General features: G+C 25.4%; 1 protein-coding gene across 5 annotated transcripts in view; it reads left to right on the forward strand.

The window, feature by feature from the left end:
- The first annotated feature begins 227 nt into the window (after positions 1 to 227).
- LOC135931120 (uncharacterized) overlaps positions 228 to 27,579 on the forward strand; it is a 79,016-nt gene continuing 51,664 nt past the window's right edge. For 3 of the 5 annotated variants that reach the window (XM_065468004.1, XM_065468008.1, XM_065468007.1), the window contains exons 1-2: positions 228 to 383; positions 14,837 to 14,981. The gene's annotated coding sequence lies outside the window, so the exon portion shown is untranslated. Of the gene's footprint in view, positions 384 to 14,833; positions 14,982 to 27,579 lie in introns of all 5 variants that reach the window. The other 2 variants (XM_065468005.1, XM_065468006.1) reach the window with 2 other exon arrangements.

A 27,579-nucleotide genomic window follows, 5' to 3' on the forward strand; every position in this document is an offset into this window, starting at 1 on the left:
ACACTTAGGTATGTATCTATTATTTAAGGATAAAAAGTAATTAGAAGATTTGATATTATATGGAATTCATAAAAGAATTTTAGTTAGATCCCAATTCATAAGGTGTTATATATTATTAATTTTTATTATTTATTTTAAAATTTTATTAAATTTTCCCACATTAAAAATTAGCATATTTTTTGTCATTATCTTTATTTATATTTGAAATTAGGATGCAACTATCCGTGATTATATTTGCCATCTAAAAGATTGTCAATAGCATCAAATATTTTTGCAACTGGGTTACACCTATCCATCATTATATTTGCCATCTAAAAGATTGTCAATAGCATCAAATATATTTGCAACTGGGTTACACCTATCCTCGGCCAATTTGTTTTGAGGTAAAAAAAAAGAACATAATTTTAATGAATTTATATTTATCGGCTTTAATTACATATATATTATATTGATTTTTTAGCCATATTTTAAATTATATTTGTTTAAAATTTATTAATTATTTATAAGGATATTTTTAAGATTTATTAAATTAAAATTATTTTAAGTTAGTTTATTACAATGGGTTTGATATTTTTATATATTCCTAATCAATTCTTAACATTGTATAATTTACACATATAAAACAGTACATTATAATAAAATCAGTAATATGGGTTTCACAAACAATAAATTATATATTTTAATATTAATCTTTTTCCTATATGTCTCTAGCTAAAAATTAAAAGTAAGATGTATCATGACATAATGGTTTAATTCTGTCTCCATAAATTAATATTTTCCATTTTATTATTTTTCATTAAATATAATTAGTAAAAAATTTGATAATTAAATAATAATTATGAATTTGTATTTTCATTTATGAATTTATATTATCTTTTATGAAATCTATGGTATATTTCTCATGGGAAAACAATAAGAAAATTTTATTATTTGTCAGGATATTGAATGATCACATTTTAACCTAGCTGATAATGATGTCCTTAAATGAGCCCAAATCATACACCATTTCAATAAAAATACATTATTTAAAATATAAATCTATAATCCTTATTTTTATACTAATAAAATTTAAATTCTCAGTCACTTAATTTTTATATGATCATTACAACCTAAATTTAATTAATGATTTAGGATCATGACAGTTTTTTAAATGATGCCACATTTTATTTTAAAATAGAGTGATGTTTTTTTGTATTTGAATATCTTTCCGTATTCACAAAGACATACAACAAAAAATCTAGAAGTTCCTACAAAGATAAAAATTCTTATAGACCCACCCCCCATAATTTGAGGCTCCTATAAAAATTTCCCTATACAGTAAATCAGTGGAATAGACAGGATATTCTTGTAAGAAATGGGAGGGGGGAGGTTAAAAAAATTTTGAGGGACTTTGCCACCAAACCCTATTTTACCCGGCTTTTGGCCTACTATAAAAAAATTCTTATATATCATTGATTTTATGCTAATACCCATTAAAGTTGGCTGATAATTCTAAAATATGTCAATGTTTAATACTTATTGACCAGTATAAAGGAAAAATTATTATTAACAAGATCTTGGCCAAGCTTAATATTAAAAACGAATAAAAGCATTTATTCAGTAAATTTTATCAATGTTCATAAGATAATTGTATATAAATTTAATTAATCCATTTGGTAGACAGTTTATAGAAAAAAGAATATGCCAAAATAAATATCGTGCTAAAATGGAAAATATAAAAACTATATATCTGGCTTGCCCTAAAATAATGCCTGACTAGTACTTTCAATTCCTCACTCAAATATGAGAAACACGAATAGAAACTGAGTTATAAATAAAATATTAAATACTTTGACATCATGCTCAAGGTTGCCATGTTTCTCCCATAAGCGGGAAACTCCTGCATTTTATTAATTTACACGCAGACACCTCACTCCCTCTAAACTACCGCAATTGGAAATCTACCGCAATTTTTAAATTTCTTCTGCACAATTTTTTTAAGCATTTTAACGTTTTTTATATATAAATAATAATTTTGAGAAAGAGTAATTGATTATTTTTATATTTTTAAAATAAATTTTTAATATTTATTAGAAAACATGTCTAGTTTTTAAATTTCTTTCTATCCTTATCTTAATCATATGTTTATTTTTATTCAATAATAAATCAACATCATTCATTCATATTTTATCATTTTCATGTGTATTGTGTATAACATTATAGGGCTAGACACTTAATTATCACGTATCACTTTTAAATACATAATATTTCAATGATAATTATTTTATTTATTATAGTTCAATCACATTATTATTATAATCAGTACAGGGGAGTGTATCTATATCTATTGCAATACAAAAATATGCTCCAAAAATAAGAAATAATACAGGTGCAACTACAATTGCGGAAATGGTATTATGTAGTTTAACATTCACAGAGCTACTTATCATCACAATGTGAGTCAAATCTTTTCCCCATAATATTTAACCACTCCAATATAGTGAAAACTTTACTTGTGTTGGAACAAAAATGAGCAAGGCTATCACCAATGTTTTAGGACCTAAATCCAGGAGGTCAATTTTTGATGATTTGAAAGATAGACATTCATATGCAATTCTAACAGATGCATCTAATAAGAGAAATATTAAAACATTTCCCTTGATACTCCGCTATCTCAACAAAAATAAGGGCGTTTCAATATAATAAATTTTTTCCCTCAGATGTTGAAAAATCCAATGGCATAGCTAACCATATAATGGTAAATATAGCAGATTCGAGATTATCAATGAGTTCTTTCTGCACTGATAAGGCCTCAGTGAATTTTGGCAAAATTCAGAGTGTATTTACAGAATTGAGGCAGCACAATGTAGACCTTATACCAATTGGCTGTCAGTGGTGTATCCAGGATTTTCCTATAGGGGGGAAATTTTTTTTGGGGGCTTTGCTTCCAACCCCCCTTTGGCCAGCTTTTTCCTCACCTTCGGCCGGGTCATATCTTTGATCTATTCTTTTAAATTATTCATAATTCAATAATAATTATATTAATATTTTTAATTTTTATTTGAATTTTGGTTCCTTTTATAAATAAATTATTTAAGAAATTTTTTTTTTAATTTTTAAATTTAACATTTATTAATAAAGACAAATTAAATCTGACAAAATGATAGTATAAAAATAAAATCATATCCAAAACATAATTCTAGAAAATTCAAGAAATTTAACAAACAAGGACTTCATAATACAAAGTATAATAATAGATATAATAGAAATATAATAAATGCAAATGATTATATGAAGAAGAAGGGGGGGGGTTTAAATAATTTAGGGAAGAAGAAGAAAATCTAGATTAATCGGCTCCTCGGGGAATGAACCTATGGCGTGTAAAATTAGATTTTATAATCTGAATTCCTATGCGTTGACGTAAGTAGTCGCTTTCTTTTGGGTCTCCTGATTACTAATTCGCGCTTATGAATATAAGAATAAATAAAAGTTATAACCCAATTTTTATTTTAAGTTAGGTATATTATAGATAAATTTTTTTTTAAAAATATAAAATTTAAATAAAGTTTAGTGTCAATTTTTTTTTTATAAAATTTGCTTTAAAAACTAGCCTCAGTTTAAATTCTCATATAATATAAATATAAAATTTTTTTGATTGAAAATTCTAATTGTAGTGAGTATAAAATATTGACTAGAAAATTTTTTAAAGAACAAGTTTTTATAACTTATTAAATACAATATTATATAAAAAATTTATTATATACTAGAATTATAATACGATTTTTAATTTTCGTGGGAATTTTTCCAATTCATCAAGAATTTTCTTTGTCGTTGGAAATAAATCTCTGTGGATATTTAACATAGCTAACCTATTTAGCCGAGAAGTAGTATTTTGTAAATAAGTTTTCAACCTTCTCAATTTGAAAAAGGTCCTTTCATTCATATATGTTGTAATAGGCAAACATCCAAGAACTTTCAAAATAAATTAAGCCTCCTTATACCGATTGAGCGCATCAATAGCATGCTCAGGTAAAATAATAAACGTAGTAAATATTTATACCACAATTCGAATTCACTGATTAAATTGATTTCAGTATCAACATCATAGGAATAAAATTTTGCTAAATATTTAATTATACCAATAATGGCATCAGAAAACGAAGAAGGGTCTTTAGGTAATAAAATTTGAAGATTACCAAAGACTTGTTTTTTATCTAAAAACCGTACTTTAATTTGCGATAAAAAAGTATCTAAGAATGGAATGAAATTGGATATTTTATAAGATTTAATTCAACGTCTATATAAATATTATGAAATATTCAACTACATTCATTCTTCCTGTCCACATTTTCCTCCAAATCAATAACTTGAACCAAATTGAAATTTGGTTTTTGTAAATTTCTACATAGTAGTGAGCTATAGGAAAATAATTTATTAATGCAACTAGCAGTAAGGATAAACTCTGCTTGATATTGAAAAATTTTGATGGGGCAGGGGGAGGGGGTCCTGGGGTCGGGGTAAAATTTTTTATTATCTTAAAATAATATTTAGAAAAACAGTCAAATTTGCTATGGGGGGTGAAATTTCCCCCTTTCCCCCCCCCCTCCCCCATTGGTTACGCGCCTGTTGGCTGTATATGCCATACACTACATAATTCTTGCAAGAAGACAATGAATATATTATCTGTGGATGTCGAAATAATTGTAATGAAATGTTTTAATGAATTTAGTTCATCAACTAAAAGAGCTAATGGATTAAATAAGTTGTCGAGTGGTCTGACTTGGAATGGTGTGAGTTGTTGCGACATGTCCCTATCAGATGGTTATAATACCCGCCATCGATAGAATTTTAAAATTTTACAAACCTTTAAAATATATTTCTTAAATAAAAATTATAAAAGCAATATTTTGAAAAATTTTTTGAGAATTAAATGGCAGAGTCATATTTAAGAATGATTTCACATGCAGGAAATCTACTACATACTGTTAATATGCAGTTGCGATCAGAAGAATCTTTTTTAATAAAATTCACAAAATTATGCTGCAGCTGTGTTCATCTTTAAAGTTAAAAATGGACATTAAATTTTATGGCGCTATTGCTAAAAATATCATATTAAAATGTTCAAATATTACTCTAATGTATTTTTAAATGAAGCAAATATTTTAATTAAGACAATTTAAGAATATTTGCAATCAAAATTTGATTTCAATAACTCGATTTACAAATGTATAGATATCATGATCTTGGAACAGAAACCATCAATTGATGGTTTTTGTAATTTAATTAATATATTAAAAATACCGAGAGACATTGATGTATTGTTTGAGTAAATTCAAATTATTTTCTTTTATATATATAATATAAATAAAGTAACTCCACTACAAAGAAGTTATTTTGAAAAATATTACCTATTTTAAAATTAAAAAACGTTACCGACTTTGTTAATAGTTATATAAAGTAATTATAAAAATTAATAGGGGGGATGCTAATTCGGGCCTTCGGCCCGCAAAAATATTTTTTTTAGAAATTTTTATATTTCCAACGCAATTTTCATATTTTACCTGCAAAATAGCAAATTTTTCGGCAATTTTAAAATTTTAACCTTGCAACCCTGATCACGCTCTAGGAGTGTGAACCATGATTACTAAACTATTAAGTAGGGCTTTATTAGTATACTTTATTGCATTATTCTTTTTGGTAGTTGGCTTAAATTGGAAAAGAGGTATTGGTGAAAAAATGAAAAATTGTTAAAATTAGCATCATGCCAGAACAAAGAATGTAGAAGTTCTAACTCTGGTTTGTTAATATTTATTATCTTATTAGTTCTTTCAATTTCGCCAGCCATTAAAAAATAACCGAATTATGAACCAAAAATCGATGATATCACATCTTAATGCATAAAGTTAGCCAAACATCTGGAAGCATTATCTCGGAAATTTATGTCAATAATTAGTACGTATTTCATATTTCTTTACTGCTTCAACCCTTTTGGTAGATAGATTAAAGAAAAACATTTTTGGTAAAATAAAAAAATCGGCAAAATGGTAACATGCTAGAAGGAAAATTATAGAAGCAATCAACAAAATATAATTCATGATTAGTGCTTACTAGTTTATAGATCAGTTTTTTCAGCCAATAAAATAACCGTAATAAAAATTACGACATGTATTAGGCTGAATCTTAAATTTCGAATTTTAAATAATCAAGAATCAATTTTGTCTGTTCTCTTTCCCCGATTCAATATATTTTTGAATCTTATGATTCTATTATCTTCATAGATGTTATTTTTTCTTTTCAGTGTCTTTAATTATAGAAATAATTTAATTTCATTAAACAAGATAGAACGAAGATTTTAGAAGCAAAAAAGCAATTTAAAAAATTAAGTAAATGAAATTTCTAAAAGAGGTTTTACTATTATTATCATTACAAAAAATTCTATTATTATTATAAAATATGAGATTTGATGTGGTTTTTGCATTGATACTTTTATATAGTGTCGTTAAAGGACTCGATTTGAGCATATTTTAAAAAAACGGCTAATTCAATATTTTATCCAAAAATTTATCACGAATGCCTGAAGATTTTGGTCATAGATGGCATAAAGGCTTGGATATCTATTACCAAAATCTCGAGATTTAGGTAACATTTTTCTGCCTAAAATATTGAGTTCGCCGTTTTTAAAAAATTGGCTTATATCGAGCCGTTTAAAGACACTACTTTTATATTTAATAGCTACATAAAAAGGTAGCCAAGATTTGTGGCATATCTGTGATTAACATTTGTTAAAATAGGAATAAATTAATGATTGTTTCTTCATAATGAAATTGACAAAGTTGATTTTTTAAAAAAAAGAATATGGCAAACTAGACAAGTTTTTTGCAATCATTTAAAATTTATTTAAAAAATATATAAATATTCAAAATTATTATTTATAAATTAAAAACATAAAAATAGTTGTTTTTTAATTTTTAAGTATTTATATCAGTGACCTGCAGGCCCGGCCTAAATTTTTTAAATATATCCGGGCCGGGCCTAAAAAATTTTTTTAAAAATATATCCGGGCCGGGCCTAAGATTGTTAAACCCGGGCCGGGCCGGGCCTTAATATTTTTTATAAAAATTTTTACATTATGAGTTAATGGTTATAAGATTATATTATATTATAGTTATGATTAATATAATATTGGGTGATGGTTAACACACCTAACACCCACAGATCGATCTAATTATTAATTTCCTGCAAATTTATTCAAAGTATTAATATATTTTTATGGTTAACACACCTAACACCCACAGATCGATCTAATTATTAATTTCCTGCAAATTTATTCAAAGTATTAATATATTTTTTTATAATTCATATCTAAATTTTTACAACATATTTTACCAAAACAATCAAATAAAAGAATATCTTAAATAAGCCCCAATATTCAAGTATTAATAATATATTTTTTATAATTCATATCTAAATTTTTAGAATATTTACCAAAACAATCAAATAAAGGAATATCATGGCACAAAATACTAATGATATAATTAATAAAATTAAAAATAATATTTATTCTTTTAGAAATACAAATAATAATTTAAAATCTGAAATATGGGCTAAATTTAACATCATCATAGATGAAAATAAAAAAAACATTGGCTACGTACAATGTAAGAATTGTTCAAGTATATTATCTTATAATTATAAACATGGTACATCACATCTAAAAAGACATAAATGTGATGGTAAATCCATGAAAATTAATAATTTTTTTTACACCTGAAAAACCAACCTAAAAATGTAATATAAAATATTTAAAAATTATTAAATAAATTATATTAATATTGTGCAATTAGATTATATTTTCAAAATACTATTTATTATACATGCATTTTTTTAAAAAGCGATTTATTTTTATTTTATAAATTAAATAGTAAATTAAATACAATATATTATATTCTCAAAATATTTTCCATTTTTATAAATTAAATATTAGTTTTATTTTTTTTAAATGCAATATAAAATATAGTATATGCTCAAAATATTATTACCATTTTTATGAATATTAGTTTTATTTTTAAAAATGCAAAAAATATAGTATATGCTCAAAATATCCATTTTTATAAATAACAGTTTTATAATTTTTATAAATTCAATATAATATTCTCAAAATATTAGCTTTTTTCATGTATTTTTTAAATAATAAGCGATAATACTCGCTGAAAAATATGGTAAAATACCTCATAGGTGAATTTTTGTATATACCAGAATATAATTTTAAAAAATTCCGAGCCGGGCCTGAAATTTTTTTTTAAAAAAATATCCGGGCCGGGCCTTAAATCTTTAAATAAAAAAATTTTTCAAAAAATATCCGGGCCGGGCCGTGCAAATGGTGCCTCTGCAGGTCTCTGATTTATATTATCAATTTAGTAAATTAAAATAATTTAAAAAAATGTTTAAATTTTTAATGAGGGGGGGGGCATACCCACTGCAGTAAATTTAGTATACATGCTTAATCCAAAGTTGAAATTATTCTATTTATTATAGAAATGAATGTGATAACTATTGATATTGCAATCTTGAATTTTGGGATTAAATTTGATCAATGTGAATTTTATATGCATTTAAAAGTATTGGCGTCAGAATGGGTGGGGGGGGCAAAAGGTGCCTTGGCAACTTTAAATTGGATTTAGTAACTCTAAATTTTTCCAATTTGAGCAATCAATAATTAAAAAAATTTTATGTGGTATGGTATTTTTTTTTGTACAACTTTATTTATTAAAAATTTTGTTGCCTTTTGAACAGCCCTTAATTTAAAATTTTTTTTTATCAGGAATGTGAACCTGAGCCCTCTGAACCCTCATGTTTTTATTTACCCCTAACCAAAACCCGAACCCTTTTTAGGGGTCAAATATCAAAAAAAAAATTAATAATTTTTTAAATTAAAATAAAAAAAAATTCATGAAGAATAAATAAAGTGAATTTTTCGCATTTTTTTTTAGTATTTTTCAAAATTTTTAATTTTTTGCCTCCATTTTGTAAGTAAAATGTATTATATAAATGATAATTTTATACGCTATAAATAATCATATTATTAGCAGGACTGTGAACCCTCCTTCTAAAAAAAATAGGTTCCTGTTTGATTTGGGTTCAGTGAAAAATCTCATAATCTGGTTCGCGTTCAGGTGTGATCAGGGTTCGGAGATCAGAAAAATAATAACTTGTAAAAATAAGTTAAAATAACAGAAACATCATTTTTTAAAAAAATATTTATTTTTAGTATTGCCATAAAAATAATTTATAATCATAATTATAATATATTTGTTAGCGGCAATGTGTTTTTTCCTGCTGTGTTATTTTTTCAAGTGCGTATTTTTAAATTTAAAAATCTGATTTTACAGGAATAGTATTCCATCATGCTTGGAATAGCTACCCTGTGATATAAGAATATTTTGTCATGAAATTTCGAACTTATAATTTATATTCGTTTTATCATAGATTTTTCATATAAATCTCAAAATTTAACGTCAAAATTGTCTAAAATTCATAAAATAGGTATTTTAAACATGCCGGAATACATTTCCGGCAAAATCACATCTTTAAATTTAAAAAAACGCGCTCAAAAAATGAATTAAAGTTGAATAAAAAACACATTGACGCTTATTTAAAAAGTAATATTATATTTCTATTTTAAAATTTTTATTTAGGCGAATCAACATATCATCATTAAAATTTCCACGATTTAAAAAAAAAAGAATTTTTTTTAAAAACATGGACCCTGAACCCTAAATTTTTATTAATGGGTTCGGGTTTGTTCAACGAAATATCGAGGGTTTGAATTTGGGTTCTCAGCCATGATAATTAGAATACGTTGCTTATCTTGTTTTTATATCCATTTTAGAAATTTTAATATTGATAACAAAACATGCAATCAAGTAAAATAAGATCCAATTTTTCTAGATATTCATTGAATTAAAATTAAAATACGAGCAATTATCTAAATATAAAGTATGTCGATAGTTAATTAAGGGTAAGCATAGAACATTCCTTTTCTTCCTTGTAATACACATACCAGATTTGCGCTGAATCTTAAATGATTGTTTGATTAAAAGAAAACATTTAAATTAAGATATAAATTAATTTTTTGCTAGTAAATTATGTTTATGAAAATATATGGAGTAGAATAAAATAAATAAAAAAAATTGTTATTTTATTAATATTGAGTTAAATATTACTTTATGCTCTTCGAACCCATTTTATTTTATGAATCTCTGCCCACACCCGAACCCATTGACTTCAATATTTGTACACTTTTAATAAATGAATCGTCAATGTACTAATGCATTGCTTTCTACTATATCAAAATTTTCATATAAATATGAATAACGATTCGCATTTACCGAAATGAGTAAATGAATCTAAACTTCTATATCTCTCGATGCTAATCAAATGCTATACTCTAACTAATTAAATATAAAACTTTATTTTATAGCACTTCTCCCTTTTTTTTTAGAAAAACATATTAAAGAATTAATATTTTATATAAACCATCATTATTAACTTTGAATGCTTTTAGTCTTATTCTTATTACACCTCTTTCAAACAATTTTATGTTGTGACAATTGATTTTCTAATTTTTTAAAAAAATTATATTTCTTAGAGCGATTTTTCTATTCTATAAATATTATTTATTAGTTAAAAAAAAACACTAAAATATAATTAAAAGAAAAAAAGTCATCATTTATATTTAATATTATGAATATATAAATAAGTCATGATTGCATTGCGCAAAGTTCAATCAATTTTCTATTTTTTTAAAAAAATAAAAAATTGAAAGCTTAATTATGTAAACTTATTAACTTTTTAAATGAAAATAGCATATACTTTTTTTCCTAATAAATATGATAAAATATTCATAATTCAAAAGATATTAATGGATTCCATTAAAGCATCTTGTATTAGCTTAATACATAGGCATATCAAGGATTTTCCTATAGAAGGGGGGAGCACTATTATCTGGGTTTTCTCTCTATAAATTTTATTTGGAAGTCTTTCTTTGGCTAAAATTTTTATAAAAATAATTTTGGGTTTTCACTTCTTTTTTATAAATATTTTAAATTATAGTCATTATTATAAAAATTTATTTGTATATTTTTAGAGGGATGGGGGGTGTGTAGGGGAAAATTTTTATTAGCTCAGATACTTGCGATAACAGGCAAATTTCCCATTTTCCCAACCCTTGGTTACGCCCTTGGCTTAATATATAGATTTATCATATATTAACATAAATGCATTATGAAATGAATGATATGATTATGTATGCTAATAGAATACTAACTTTAAAAATAGCATTTATTTACTAAAAATGTGTTACATATTTTCATTAACCCATCGTTCGCTACTCTCGCTCACTCAAACCCTATTTCACAGAGATTAACATTGACAACCTGTTAGCATGAACAACAAAGTTTGTCATTATTTTGGTTATGGAATATAAAAAATACACAAACGTATTTTTTGTGTGATGTTATGAGATTATCAGAATATTAATTGAATTTTTTTTTAAATATAATATTTAGTAATATGATATAAATTCTTAAAAATTGGTGTTTTCTCTTTTATTATACAATACTAGTTATAGGAAAAATTAGCTAACAAGTTTCGAGAATGATCTGAAAAAAAACCTTGAGGTGCGAGCTAATTGTTATCTCAAAACTGGGCTGAGCCACTTTGAGGTCGGCTAGTATTAGATGATACACTTAAATGTATTGTGCATGTTTGATATTAGAGGATATTTCCTTGATATTTTATAGTCATATAAAATAAAATATTTTAAATATTAATCATTTGATTTGCAATATTTTTTAAGTTTTAACCAATTATATTTAAATTAATACTGACAAAAAAAAATTTTAAATAAAATATTAAAAAAAATCCCTTGTTGGCGTCATATATTTATTTTTTTTAATTCATTTTATTAATAATATTTTTAAAATATTTTTTTTAACAAATTCTTTAAAAAATTAAATAGTATAAAATTAAGAATTATTACGCCAACTTTCAAGTGCCACCCTTCATCTTCAATATCTATTTTCAACTATTTATATCAAAATATTAATATAGTTTTAAAAATGACGATTATGAAAATATCATATTTCTAAATTATATTTTAATTAGTTGAAAAATGATGATTAGGAGATGATGGGTATATGTTCTAATTAACCAAAATTTTCACTAAAAAATTTTTATAAATTTCAAAAAGAAAATAATGCTTAAACTTGTTCTACCTCTTTAATATAGTCCAACAAGTTATTCAAAATTCATAAACCGGATACTCAGATTCATTACAAAAAAGATATATTTAGTTTTTATCAATTTTTTTCCCCGATAAAAGTGAAAAATATTTATAAACATATTAAAATATCACATGAAAGTTAATCTTTTTATAAATTTATAAATTCAAAATTTTTTAAATCTTTAAATGTCTGAAATAGATAAATTTAGGGATTTAATTAAAGTAAAAAATTAGTTGTTTTATAAGAATAGTATAATTGTTAAATCTATCTATATGAGAGATAAATTCTACTTCTTTCTCTATTGAAAACATTTCAGGTATATATGTAAAAATGTTCTCTTACCCGTAATATTGAAGAAAAATGAACATGGAACTATAATCCTCAGCCGTGGTAGGGATTCTCGCCGTCAGGCAGCGTTTTTTTATTTATGCATTTCTATTTTCATAAAATATTTAAATTCGTCGTTTATTTATATTATAAAAATAAAAAACATCGTTCTTTTTGAAGTGTAGTGATGGCCTAGTTAGTGATGAGCTATACCATATAGATTTGGGGTCGAATCCGGGAAAATTTTGGGTTTTTTATCTATAGTTAAAATAGGAAGTTATGTGCTACGAGGTAAGATATATAGTAGATAGGAAGTGACCGCCTGATTCTATCAATGGGTATTATTGCATTTTAATAAAATTGGTTGTTTTTTAGCAAATAGTCTGACGGGTAGTATTTAAATTTTTATTTTTTCAAAGTGGCGTAAAAAATAGCAGCTTTCAGCGCGTTACATTTAAAAAAAAATAGCTATAGCATCGATTGCCAATGAAATAATAAGATACCGCTGCTAGATAGTAAAATAAACTTCTAAAAAGATATCAGTATCTCTTAAAATTAAAAATTAGCCTATCTAAATTTGTTTTGTTTTATTTTAATTATATAAATTATTGATTTTAGATTAATAAAATGCTTTTATATTGAATTTGATTCAATTTAAATTTTCACCGATCGTAAAATTTTTTTTCTAAACTTCTCATCCATTTGATAAAACTAATAAAATGACTACTTTCAGTCATCTCCATAACTTTTAAACAATTTCTAAAAATATCCTTCATCTAGAGAAAACGATTTCCCCGTTATTGATTATTATAGATCTATCTAGGCGCTCAAAATTTTTACATTTTTTTAAAGGTCATTTCATGATTATATTTATTTTTCCAAAACTGCAAATCTTTTTTAAAAAAGATCAATTCAATTTGTTTATACAATTTTATCTAATACAAAGTGATTCTTTTTATAATCCAATCAATACCTGCATCGGTTCATTAAGGTGACTAAAATATTTTATCCTATGTTTAATTTTTTTGAATACCTAGTGTTCTGTTCGATTTTTATAATAATAATAGCCTCTTAGAAAAGGTTATCACACATTCATTTTTATTACATTAAGCATTTTTTTTATGTTAAATATTTATGAATTAACTATTGAAGATATATTAGATTGACTAAAAAAATATTTTAAGCAAATATAATTATCAATATTTTCCCAATTTATTTTAATTTTAATACATTATAATTAAAAAAAAATTATGAAAATATTTGTTTGGTTTAATTTAAATTTAACTAATATGTTTTTATATAAATCTAAAATTAAAATAAAATTTTTAAACTAGAATTAAAATTATTATTTTTATTATTAGCATCAAAATATTTTTATCAAGATAATTTTTAATTAAATTTAGCATTAATTATAATTTATATGCAAAATATACTAAAATAGATATAAGAAAATATTTGTATCAAAAAATAAAAAACTAATAATTATTTACATTGCAATTATGGGAAAAAAATCGTTTTAAATCATGATTTTTTTATTGATTTAAATCATGATTTAAGTCACGATCTAAATCAATTTGATTAAATCATGCCAACCCTAAACATACGTAGTCAGTATCCATTTTATAGTTGAATCAGTTTATATTTTAACCATCCTGGCGTATCAAAGTCAGTATCTTAGAGGGCTCTTTTCCCTGATGCTGTCAGTGATTTATAGTTGCTCAAGCCTTAAAATTAGATTTTGAATATAATTAAATCTATATTGTAGTTTTGATATGGCAATTAACCCATTTAAATATAATATGTTTAACAATTTATAAACCAATATAAACAAATCAATATTTTAAAAAAATAATGTGATGTTTACATTGATTTTATGTTTTATTAACCAATTGAAATAAGGAAATGTAAAGAGGGGAAAAAATCGATTTTATATAATAATAATATAATATATTATAAATTAAGTAATTATTAAATATTGGACACTGATGATAAGTAAAATGATATAAAAAGTGGTGTCGCTGGCTCATATCATTTAAGCTTATAAGAAAGAAAACATAGAGATAGGAAAATAAAATAAATTCCCAATATTTATATTTTGATAGTGCATGTAATTTAAATCAGGGATTGAACCCTAATCGCCCCGAACCTGGTTACATATTTTGGCCAATCGAACCTCAATCGCGTATAATACTATCTAGACTGTAGAGTTTCATTTTTTTTATAAAAATTGTTATATGACAAAGCAGAATGGAGTGTCACCAGCTGATTTGTTCACTGACGCCTCAGAATCAATTTTACTGAAGGAATCATCAGTCTAGATAAATATATGGCATTGCGAGCTTAAAGCGGAACCCTTTTAACTATCTGGCTTAAATGAACCCGAACCTAAAAGTATATAAGAATTTTTATTTTACAGGGTTTCCCATCCAAAAAAGGAAAAGTCCCAATCAAAAAAGGAAAAGGTTCAATCAAAAAAGGAAAAGTGTCAAACAAAAAAGGAAAAAGTACAATCAAAAAAGGAAAAGGTCCGATCAAAAAAGGAAAATTGTCAATCAAAAAAGGAAAAGTCCCAAAGGTTAAGGAAAAAGTCCAATAAAGGAAAAGTGTCAAACAAAAAAGGAAAAGGTCCAATCAAATCAAAAAAGGAAAAGTGTCAATTGAAAAAGGAAAATTCCCAAAAGAAAAGGAAAAGGGTCAATCAAAAAAGGAAAATTCCCATTCAAAAAAGGAAAATCGTAATTTTTTAAAAAAAATATATAAACTTTTCAATTTTTCTTAAATTTATTTATTTTTGTCATTCCTTCTTATTTTATTTCTAACTTTTTGCGATTTCTTTATTTTATTTGTATCTTTTCTCAATTTTTTTTCTTCTCATTTTTGATAATTCTTTTAAGTATATTTAATTTTCACTAAATTTTTGGCAGACAACTTTTTTATTATAATTTTTTACATATGAAATTATTTAATTACAATTACGATATATATATAATATAGTACGAAACAAAAATTTATATTAATCATTAATAATTTCCCCCCTTCTACATTTTGGGATATAGGTCTCCATATTTCTAAAATAATTTTTTGCATTTTCTTCAGATATTCCTCTTTCTCCATGTTCTATATAACGAATTAATACTTCCTCGTTACTATGATTTTTATTTCTGACAAAATCCTTCCATTGAAAAAACACATTCTCAATAGGATTAAGATACGGACTGTAGGGTGGTAAATATTTCAATGTATGTCCTTTTCTTTCGATCGATTCCCTAATTGAATGATTGTGATGAAATGGAACATTATCCATCACAAAAATCATATTAGATTCTTCAAAATGATTTAATATTTCATTTATAAAGTTGCTAAAATATATAGCATTGCAAGGGCCATCAAGAACTTCGAATCGAAATATTCCTGCAATTGTGAGAGCCGCAATGATAGTGTAATTTATTGTCTTTATTCCTTGAACATTTTTAATTGCCTTTTTATTTATTTGGGAATATCCATATAATAGCCTCATTGATATTGAAAACCCGCTCTCATCGATAAATATAAATTTTTCCTTCATATATGCTACATCTACAAACCAATTTGCGTATTCTTTGCGAATCTCTATATTTGATTCGTTATTTTCTCTAACTGAACGTAATGATACTCTTTTAAAGCTGTACCTAAATCCTGAGAGTAACCTTGATACCGTATTTTTTGATATTTCCACATCATATCTTTCTTTAATGATTTCACATAACCTTTTTAAGGATAAAGTGCAATCCAAATTTATACAATTTAATATATATTCTTCCTGCTCTTTATTTAATTTCTTGCGTGCGCGTGAACCTCCTTTGGGTAAGCTATATTTTATTCCATTTTTGAGATAAGAGTATTTAATATTTGTCACTCTCTTATAGCTTACTTTAAAACATGATGCTATATTTTTGATACTATCTTTTTTTAACGCGTCAATTATTAGAGCTTTTGTTTCACTGTTAATATTTTTCCCCTTTTTACCATATTTTCATAATTTTATTTTTTAAAACAAAAAAATTTATTTTTAAAGTATATAATTTACCTCATTTGCGTTTAATTTTTCATAAATCAAAATAGTTTAAAAGATAATTAAATTACAAAATAATTATTTACTTGCTAAAAAGAATAAATGCGTTTTGAATATATTAAAATTTTAAAAATATAAGAATTTTAAAAATGATTATATTTTATTAATTTACATATCGTTTGGTATTACAGTTCAAACTTATTTATTATAACCAAACGATTAATTTAATATTTGTAATTATAAATATGTATGTAAAAAATAGTCTGACAAAAAAAATAATATAATTTTAAAAAAGAATTATCAAAAATGAGAAGAAAAGAAATAGAGAAAAGATATAGTAAGAAAAATAAATTGAGAAAAGATACAAATAAAGTAAAGAAATAGCAAAAAGTTAGGAGTAAAATAAGAAGGAATGACAAAAAATAAATAAAACTTAGAAAAATTGAAAAATTATAAAAAAAATTACGATTTTGCTTTTTGAATGGGAATTTTCCTTTTAAGATTGAAACTTTCCCTTTTTTGATTGGACCTTTTCCTTTTTTGAATGGGAAACCCTGTATGTTGAGGGCATGACAGTCATACCCATCAAGACAAAAAATGAATAATTTAAATCTAAAGATATTTAAATTAGATTTTATTTGATACCCATATCGATATTTTGTGGTGATAAAAATATTCCTGACCCCCCATACCTAGACCCGCCCTCTATGCGTGATTATTATTATTACAATAAAAAAATATTTTTATTAGCTTTTATTTGATACCCATATCAAAAATTTTTATTTTTTAATCCCCCCCTCTATACACCCCTCCCCCCAACCACCCTCAGACCATACCCATCCAGACCAAGAATGAAGATTCAGTCAAACCACAAAAATGAGAAGAAAAAAAATTGAGAAAAGATACAAATAAAATAAAGAAATCGCAAAAAGTTAGAAATAAAATAAGAAGGAATGACAAAAATAAATAAATTTAAGAAAAATTGAAAAGTTTATATATTTTTTTAAAAAAATTACAATTTTCCTTTTTTGAATGGGAGTTTTCCTTTTTTGATTGACCCTTTTCCTTTTTTGATTGACCCTTTTCCTTTTCTTTTAGGAATTTTCCTTTTTCGATTGACACTTTTCCTTTTTTGATTTGATTGGACCTTTTCCTTTTTTGTTTGACACTTTTCCTTTTTTGATTGGACTTTTTCCTTAACCTTTGAGACTTTTCCTTTTTTGATTGACAATTTTCCTTTTTTGATCGGACCTTTTCCTTTTTTGATTGAACTTTTTCCTTTTTTGTTTGACACTTTTCCTTTTTTGATTGAACCTTTTCCTTTTTTGATTGGGACTTTTCCTTTTTTGGATGGGAAACCCTGTATTATTTATAATGTGTTTAAATTTCTTTTTAATTTAAAATCCTTAAAATTTATATTAAAAATTTTTTTTTACATATCTTCTGCAATTCAAATATCAAAAACGCTCATTTAAATGTAAAAATTTATAATAACACTGTTAATTCTGGTTTATCACATTAAACTTTCCAATTTGCTTTGAAAGATGCCTGGAATTACATCAATGACAATTTGTCATTACAAAATCCGGACTATAACTTAGAAAAAGAACTCCTACACTTCTAAAAAATTATAAAGAGTTATAATTTAAAATAGATCTCATATTGTTATAGGCGCCATTCTTCCTATGACGTGCTGGATAGGCTTGTGCTATCTTAAGATTTTTGTCGATATTCATCAAATTCGAATGAATTTTTTTTGCAATCAATAAATTGGAATAAAAAATTGATATGTTAAATATGCTGAGATACCTTGGAAGGTAACACAAATATTATGCAGGGTGAACTCTAAACAATGAACACATTTTTTTAACACCTGGTTAAAATTTCTATTGGAGAAAAAAACTATCAATGTTTATCTTGCCAAAAATTTGTTATCAAATGAAAATAAAGGAATTTGTCCATCCCAAAAATAAAATAATGTATACTTTTTGGATGTTAGATTAGAGGTGTGCATGGTGGGAATGAGCCGTTAAAAGATTTAAACATTGGAATGGCTGGTTAATAATATTTTTAAAACAATGGGCATTGTTTAAATATTTTTGGCTCCAAATGAGTAGAATGGGCTGACATTTATTAAAAATTATTTTTTTATTTCATAATATTGCATATTTTAGTTTAAATAAAATATATTAGAATAAATAAAGAGCTTAACCTAACCAATCAAATAATTTTAAAACATTGAGCGGGCGAGTTAAACAAAAATTTTAGATAAATGGGCAGGCGGGTTAATTTTTTTAAAAAAAAATAGGCGGGGGCAAGCATGTTAAATATTTTTCAAATAATGCACGGGAAGGTTTTCAGGTTAAAAACCCGCCCAATGCAAACCTCTATGTTAAATACAAAATTTAGTGGCAAACACCAAAAGATATATGAAATTAACATGAATTTGGAAAAACTTTAGAACTTTACTGACATGTTTCTTAGAATAGATTATTTATTATTTATCTAATTTTAAAACCTTTCAATGATAATCTAATTTTAATTATATGCGCTTAAATAAACTTTTTAAAATGTAAGTATCTAAAATTAGATTAATATTCAAAGTAAATTTCCAGGTTTAAATAAAAGAATAAATAAACCCAGATCATAACGAACCCTTTTAAAATCCATTTATTATTTTTTTTTATATTTAAGAATTCTAAGAAACAAGCATTGTAATTTATAATAATATGGTATTCAGTTCTATATTATGTGACATAAAAAAACAATAATTCATTCTTTCATTCATATTCATTTATAATATGGAATAATATAATATAAAAATCTTCTCCCAGAATTTTAATCTTTAAATTTTAATTTTAAAATAATTTAACACGAATTAAATAAAAAAAATTTAATTACATAAAAATAAAAATAGCAACGATCGAAAATGATATAATATTATTATATATTTATATTATATAAAATCGAAACTTGATTAATTAAGGATTTAGGTTTATAGGTGAATCACTTATATCATATTATTTTTTTATGTCTCATAATTTATGCAATGCAAGAAAGAAGCATTCCTTGTAAATTTCTATTTCCCCATTTCCCAAAATTTAAAATTTTATTTGTTTTTAATTATCCTTCATCATTTAAAAAAAGATACATTTAAAAAAAAATTGATTGTATTTGTCACTTTATCGTTGCCAGACAATTTTATAGTATGTCGTCTCCTTAGAATTGGAGTTCACCAATAGTTTTAATATCAGATACTTGCAGGCCCAGAGCATATTGGCCAGGATTAAAAATTTATTAAATGGCCAATCTAAAAATTAAAATTATATGAAGAATATTCCATTTAATGCTCATACCTTCAATTTACCTTTCAAACAATTACAACCATATTATTCAAATTCTGGACTGGGATAAAATTATTAGATAAAAAAAAATCTAGGCCGATCCAAAAGATTTCTAAAAAAAGTACCAGACCGGGTTTGAAAATGATTTTTTTTTCAAATCCGAGCAGGACCACGTAATAGGCAGTGGTTTCAGCCTTAACAATCTTAGGGGGTTATAAAGAAATTTTTTCTCTAATTTTCAAAATAATCTTTTTTTTAGTAAAAATTTTTAAAATGATATTTTTTTAAATAGGAATTTTTTAAAAATAATTTAAAATTTTCGGGGGCTTTTCAAATTTTTTGACGATATTGACAATAGATATCTCTGCATATTTGTCTTTAATATATATATTATTGAATTTTATACAACAAACGAATGATTTTAAGAATTTTCATTTAAGAAAAAAAGAAAATAAATTGAGAATCTAATCTACCTAATTTAAAAAATTAAGTATAGTTGTATATCATAAAACGCAATGCATAATATAATATTTATAATTTTGAAAGCAACATTAAAATTTAATGGATAACTAATCATTTTTATCAAAAATAATTTAGGTTGTTTATTTAATTATATTTAATTTAAAAATCGACCCGTTAAGATTTTTTAACCCATCCCATAAAATATTCCCGTAAAATTCTTTGCTCGGCCCATGATATTTTTATAAAAGTTGCCCGGCCCAGTTCGTAATAATTTTTTATGATGCAAAAAAATATCCCAATATTTTCTAAAGTCTTGATATTATGTTGTAAAAAATATTTATAATAATAACTAACTAAGATTCAAACATGAAATTTGCTTTTTAACGGTAGAGAAGTTGACATGTTAATATTCAACGATTGATTTTGTTTTTATCGAAATCTAATATTGGAATAATTACACCACACCAATACTTATAGATAACGATAACATCGATGTTTTAATAAATATTATAATTATTTCAATTACTTCCACTCTCCATCTTTTTCTATTGACATGATCATAAATAAAAGATGGGAAGGGGGGGGGGGGTTGGATTCCCATTTGAAAAAATATTAAACAACTAAAAATAGCTAATTAACAATTATTCAATATAGTTTTCTCACATCAAATATAAAATAAAATAAAACAATATTATATAAAAACGCAGGTGGGACTACAAGTTCCCAAAAAACATGCGTAATTATATTTTAAAATTGTGATTTGAAGGTTTTGTTTTAAAAAATAAAATTCTTTAGGTTCTGATGTAAGGGCTCTTGTCTTATCCCCAATATTTTTTAAAAACTTTAAAGTTGCTTGGCATATGTCCAAGGGAAGAGATAACAATCGGTGTAAAAATATAATTTGTGAATTTGGAATATTTCATTGTTTTTTTTTCTTGGCTATATCAACCGGATTGGCTTGCAAATTCAATTTTTTTCGGCACAAATCCGACTAATTTTTATTAATTTTTTGGCTCCCCCCGAATTTTTATTTTAAGTCCAGCCCGGTCCGAAATTTTTAATTAAAAAATATAAATGTTTTTGTAAACTCGAATAATAGAAAAATCACTTATTTGTCCTTATTCTAAATATTTTTTTATGGATTTTTTTTTAGAATATTTTGATATTTTTTAAGACTGCCTAATTTTAGAAAAAAAATTTAAGTCCACCGGAGGCTTCTAATTTCAGGACGGGTTTGATTCGGGCCTTAGGTCGACTTGCAAATCTCTAATCCTCACATTCTAGGCAGGGTTGGGCAGTATCGTGAAGACTTGAAGTATTACAGACAATTTGGGTATTTGATATTTATTTGAATAATTTAGGGTATTTTGTATTTGTATTTAAAATCGTAAATATAAATACAAATATCTTTATTTTTTATTATTTATATTCCTTTAAAATAATTGTGTGATAGAAAAGCATCAAAATCTTATATGTTTCATGAGCCACATAAATTTTTTTTGCAGAAGATGTTAGAGAAGTAGAAGATTCCGATTTCAGTTCCACCGACTTAAAGATTAAGATGTTTGTAGCAGAATGTCTGTAAGAACCTCCCTCCACCCTACTTGAACAAAGAAAGATAAAATATGCAATATTATGAAATAAAATAAATAATCATAATAAATATAAACCCGCTCTGCTCATTTAGCTTTAAAAATGTGTTTTAAAAATATTTTCAACGCGCTCTCTCAATGGTTTGAATTTTTTAACCTTAAAACCCATTCTTTGCAGATTTTTACCCTACACTCCCTATCTCAAAGAAATAAAATATAAATATACGTTAAAGTATAAATTTAAGTTGGAAAAACACATTTCATTTGATTGCACCGAGACCGAGCTAATACAATATAAGCCAATTGAAACAAATTTATTCTTAAGTTATTCATTTCTTTTTTTGTGTTGATAAAATTATTTGCCAGCCACCCCTTTCAGCAAAGTGAGCGTAGACAAGGTTATCTAGTCTCGATCTTTATCACATTAATTATTTGGTATTTTAATACATAAAGATATAGATTATGATCAATGAATGCTTAGTATTTGTGATAGAATAGAAATAAAATGAGAATTATATACCTTTTATATATTTTAAAGAACGTTCCTAATTTTGCGTTCCAAAACATATCGTTCCTTTTCTATCAATATACTTAAATTTCCTTTTCCTTCCCGGATGGATTAACCGAATATTCCTTTATTCATATATATTAAAATTGAACTAACTTTTAAGAGTTAGTCAATCACAAGGGGGGGGGAGGTAACGTGTAGTCGTCATCGAAATTGAAAAGGGTAGAGAATTGTGAAGAGGCTATTGTCATTAGGATATAATGGAAGAGGGGGGAGAGTAAATTAATGGAGAGAGGATGGGGTATGCTAATTTTGATCGGATTTATTTTTTTTGTCAATTTTAATTAAAGTAAAAAAAATTTTCTCTAGCCAGACTAACAATTCCTTAAAAGGTATTTTTTTTACGGAATAGATATGATCTCCTTTTCATTTTTTCGTAAAGTTTATAAAAATTATTTAAACATTATTTTAAATATAATTTTAATAATTTTGATTTTATTACACAAATTAGCGATGTTTTTATTTTATTTTTTTTAAAAATTCTATAATTTACCAATAATTTTATGCGCTTTTATTAAAAAAAATGGTTATTTAAAAAAGATCACAAAAAAAAAAAAAGATGGTTTTTTCATAGACTTTTTTTCTTTTCTTTTTAACAATCAATATTTAATATAAATTTGAACTATAAAAAAATATGTATAATGTGAATACTAGAACTAAAGTTCTACTTCAACTTTTCTCCAGTTATTGTGTTTAATCAAGCTCAGATGTAAATGATAAAACACGATTTACGAAATCTAATTTATTTTGGGAATTTGTGTAAATCATTTCTTTATCACAGTGTTACAAATATAACCAAAACAAAAGTCATCTCTTCGTTTCTTTTTTAAAGGTTCGGAAATATATAAATCATAAAAAGAATATGTAATATTTAGTTATGGTTTTTTTCCTAAGAAAAATATCGATATTTTGTGCAAAAGCAAAATATCACGGCAATAATAAAAGACCATTTAAAAAACGATGAACAAAAATTAATTATATATTGAATTCTATATTAATATTTTGTCATTTTCTTATTAATTAGTAATAAGACAAAAAGAATATATAAAAAGAATGTATTTTACGAAAAGATATGAATGATAATTTATGGTTTTAGATTATATCACGACCATCATTACGATTTAGTTTATAGTTGTTATTATAAACAATAATGAGGTGAGAGCAATGACCATTTGTGGTGAATTTGCTATATTATGAAGGAGGAGACTCGTTCATTCATCCTAGAGAAAAAAATTAATATTTAATCTTTATGCCAATTTATAATGTTTGACTAAATACGAATATAATATGATATAAGGAAGAAAATGCAACAATGTATCACTGTATTTATAGTTATAAAATATTATTTTTAGTGTCTCAGATGGAGCCAAACTTGCTCATAACATTTATACATGACATCGAACCGAATCGCCAAAACCTCTATAATCTCGAACCGTTATAATTGTAATTTTTTTTAGAAAGAGGGTAAATCTTTAGAAATGCAAAAATATATTGCAAAAAATACGTTGAGAGAAGATGCATTGTAAAGACTAAGTTTCTCTAATAAGACTGATAGAGCGCGATAATCAACCCACAATTTATTACAAGTATTATATCTCTCATTTTGTCAAATTAAGTTAATTTTTTAAAGAATATTAACTTTGCCATTTTTTTATAAGAAAATTAATTATATAAATTTAATTTTTATATCCCTAGTCCAGCTGTATTCGAATCACATTATTATCGCTGTTCGGCCTGTCGCTTTTTTACTTCCACTCAATGGGTTTCATCTTTCTAATGCTAGTCAGGGGGGGGGGACCTTGGTATTGTTATTACCCGCCATTTGCTGACCAGAGGTTCCATATCGTTGCTAATAACTTTGTTGTATACCAAATGTGCACTTAAATCCATATGTCAAAAACTTCCTTAAAAACAAAGTAACCAAAAAATATATATCCTAATCCACTAACCCAAATTCGCCACTCAACTCAAAATGTACAAAAATAATTTCTTAATACAACTGCAACTAAAATTTACAAAAGCTATTCTATAATAAAACGTTTGTTTTGCCTGTTTTTGGCATCCTTCACGAATGGGAACAACATTTTTTTTATAATTATTCACCACATTATGGGTAATATAGATATCTTAGGGTAAAATGTTTGAGTCTTAGATAATATGGATTTAGGGACTCTTCTCCACTATTATTAGCATCGATATAAAACTCCTGGAGCGAATGTTGGCTATAGCGAGAAACGACGATGCAAACGCCTTCAAGCAGGCAGACACGAGACTCTTTGAGGAGAAGTGAGAACGCGATAGACGGGACAGCGATACTAACGTGTTTCGGTGTGGTGGAGCATATTTATTGGTGATGGCCATAACGGACATATAGTTCTATCCTCAAAGCAAAGGACCGTGGAATCAAGGGTCCGGATCCTCCTCAGAAATCCAATGTCGCCATCACTGTGGCCGGAGTAGATCGAAGCGCCTTATCAACACGGGGTAGGAAGGGGGGATTTCTAGACCTGGGAGTGAATACCCATGTTCGACGATTATCTATTCAGAGAATAAATTTTATAGCAACCCTCCCCCACCTGTTTATCTTAGTACTCGATGCGGCGGGGATATTATATAACACCTATATATGTTTTTATATTTTAACCATGAGACAGAGTTATATATATATATAATTAATTTAATAGATAGTAGTTGATTCCTTGCTTTCTTACACATCGGAACGGATCAGAACTGATAATAGTCACTTTCAAGAAGAATTCGATCGGTCCAATATCATTTAGAAACCTATCCGATTATTAAAATAATATAATAATCGCTTAATAAATTATAACTTATCCCCGGAACACCCCCATTTTTATAAAAAAGTTATTTTATATAATTTAAATAAGAATATTTATGAATCATGATTATAATTATGGGTTAATCCTAATTTAATTCGATTATACATTGTTTGCTGTATCATTGTGATTGAGATTAATATTATCCGGAATGAATTCTGAAAATGATTATTTACTTTTTTTAAACATAAACACAGACCTTTACACTAGAATGTATGTAAGAAGATAACATTTTAAATTAAAATAGGAAAAAGCTTTGAAATACTTATTATATAAGGAAAGATAGTAGGAGAGATTGGGATAAAACGTTTAGTATTTTACATTTTTACCATAAAAATTTAAAACAGAGAAATTTATAAATCAACGTTAACCCAATCTCCCAATAAAATTGAATACAGCTTTGTTTTTTTTGAACAAAATATTGTCTGACAATTACTTTTAACTATAAAAAAAATTAAAATTAGCATATTTTGAGTGCACTCTAAGGCACATCGTACATTTCATTATTTTTACTTTACTCATAGCTGCTTTACCCCAAGTTGAGGTGCATTATATAAATCGTTATTGCCTGACTTTTAACTAAACTATAAACTTCCAATCACTTTTATTTTATAGCTAAAATTTTAAGGAACCTAGGTAAAAATTTATAAATCCAAATTTTGTTAAAAACAAAAAAAATGCTAGAAGGTAAATTTTATAATTTATATGTATAAAACAGTTTTTTGGTAAAATATATCGAACCAGAAATATTTATCAAAAGATGAACATAGGTGAGAAATTATATATAAAACTCAATCTTCACATTTAAGGCCTTATGTTCCTAAAAAGGTATTTGCTTTAACATTGTTGCCCCATCAATCACTTTATCTCGATCTCCACTAAAAGAATTTCCTGATTACATTTTTAATATAAAATCCAAAAGCCTATAAATAAAAAAATAATTTTTTTAATTAAAAATGATGGGTAAAAAAAATTGAGAATTGGACAGCCCAAGTAACACAATATAATATTCAAGTGATGAATTCCTTAACCAATTAGTAAATGGCAAATATTATAAAACATCATTATTAATCCGTCAAATAAATTCTAAAGTCTTCGAAAAAAACTCCCAAGTTATATTTATTGTTTGTGTTTTTACAATAATACATAGTGATAGTATTATATCACACGAAAATGATATGAAAATAAGCATCTTTATTATCTATTTCATAAAAAAAAATTAATGAGAAATATATAAAAGTAAAATAGAGGCCTGCAAAATAGAGAGCGGGCTGTTAAATAGCAAATTTTAAAAATCCGGGCCCGACTTAAATATACAAACCCGGGCCGGGCCTAAAAGTAGTCATTTTTTGGAAAACCAGGGCCGGGTTTATCTTTGAAGATAATTTTTAATTATATCAATGAGTTGGAAAATAAAATAATGAATCGTTTAACATCCTATTTTCGTTTGAAATAGTTTAAAAAATATAGCTAAAATTATTTAAAATAAATATAAAATTTATCTAAGCCCTGGGGTTTAGGAGATATATTTTACCATTTAAATATTTAATTAAGACCCTACAACAGAAATCATTGATTATATTAGATTAGATATAAAGTCCTCTTTTTTAAAATTAATGTTGATCGTTTTACTGAGAATATAATTTTCAAAATGATTTTATTTCCCCAACCTGTCTAAAAAATTTATTTTTTATATTTATATCTTGAAGGATAGATTGGATTTTCTCAAAATTTATATATTATGCCATTTTTTTCTATTAGATAAATGTTACATTTTTATTAATCTATCACCACAACAGAAACATTAAGTTTTTTTTTGAATGATTAAATTTTTTTAACTGAATTACATTTCGTAATTATCCGAAAATCCCTGTTATCTAAGGTTAACCACGTTAAAATAATTTATTGGTTTTTATATAGTAAAAAAAATGATTTAGGGGGATGATTTTAGGTAAAAATTAAGAAAAAGGCAAAGAAATTATGGGTAATGATGTATAGTGCTGCACTTTATTAATTTTTTATCAGTTTTATTAAAATATTAGATAGAGTCGTAATTTTAACATTAATACAAAAAATTGTTTTCAAGTACCGACTGTCCTATTTGGTTAGAGCGTGTATCACTACCATAGTTCTGG

This window comes from Gordionus sp. m RMFG-2023, chromosome 1 (assembly GCF_954871325.1).
Source record: "Gordionus sp. m RMFG-2023 chromosome 1, tfGorSpeb1-WG-v2, whole genome shotgun sequence".
Classification (NCBI taxonomy): Eukaryota; Metazoa; Nematomorpha; class Gordioida; order Chordodea; family Parachordodidae; genus Gordionus; species Gordionus sp. m RMFG-2023.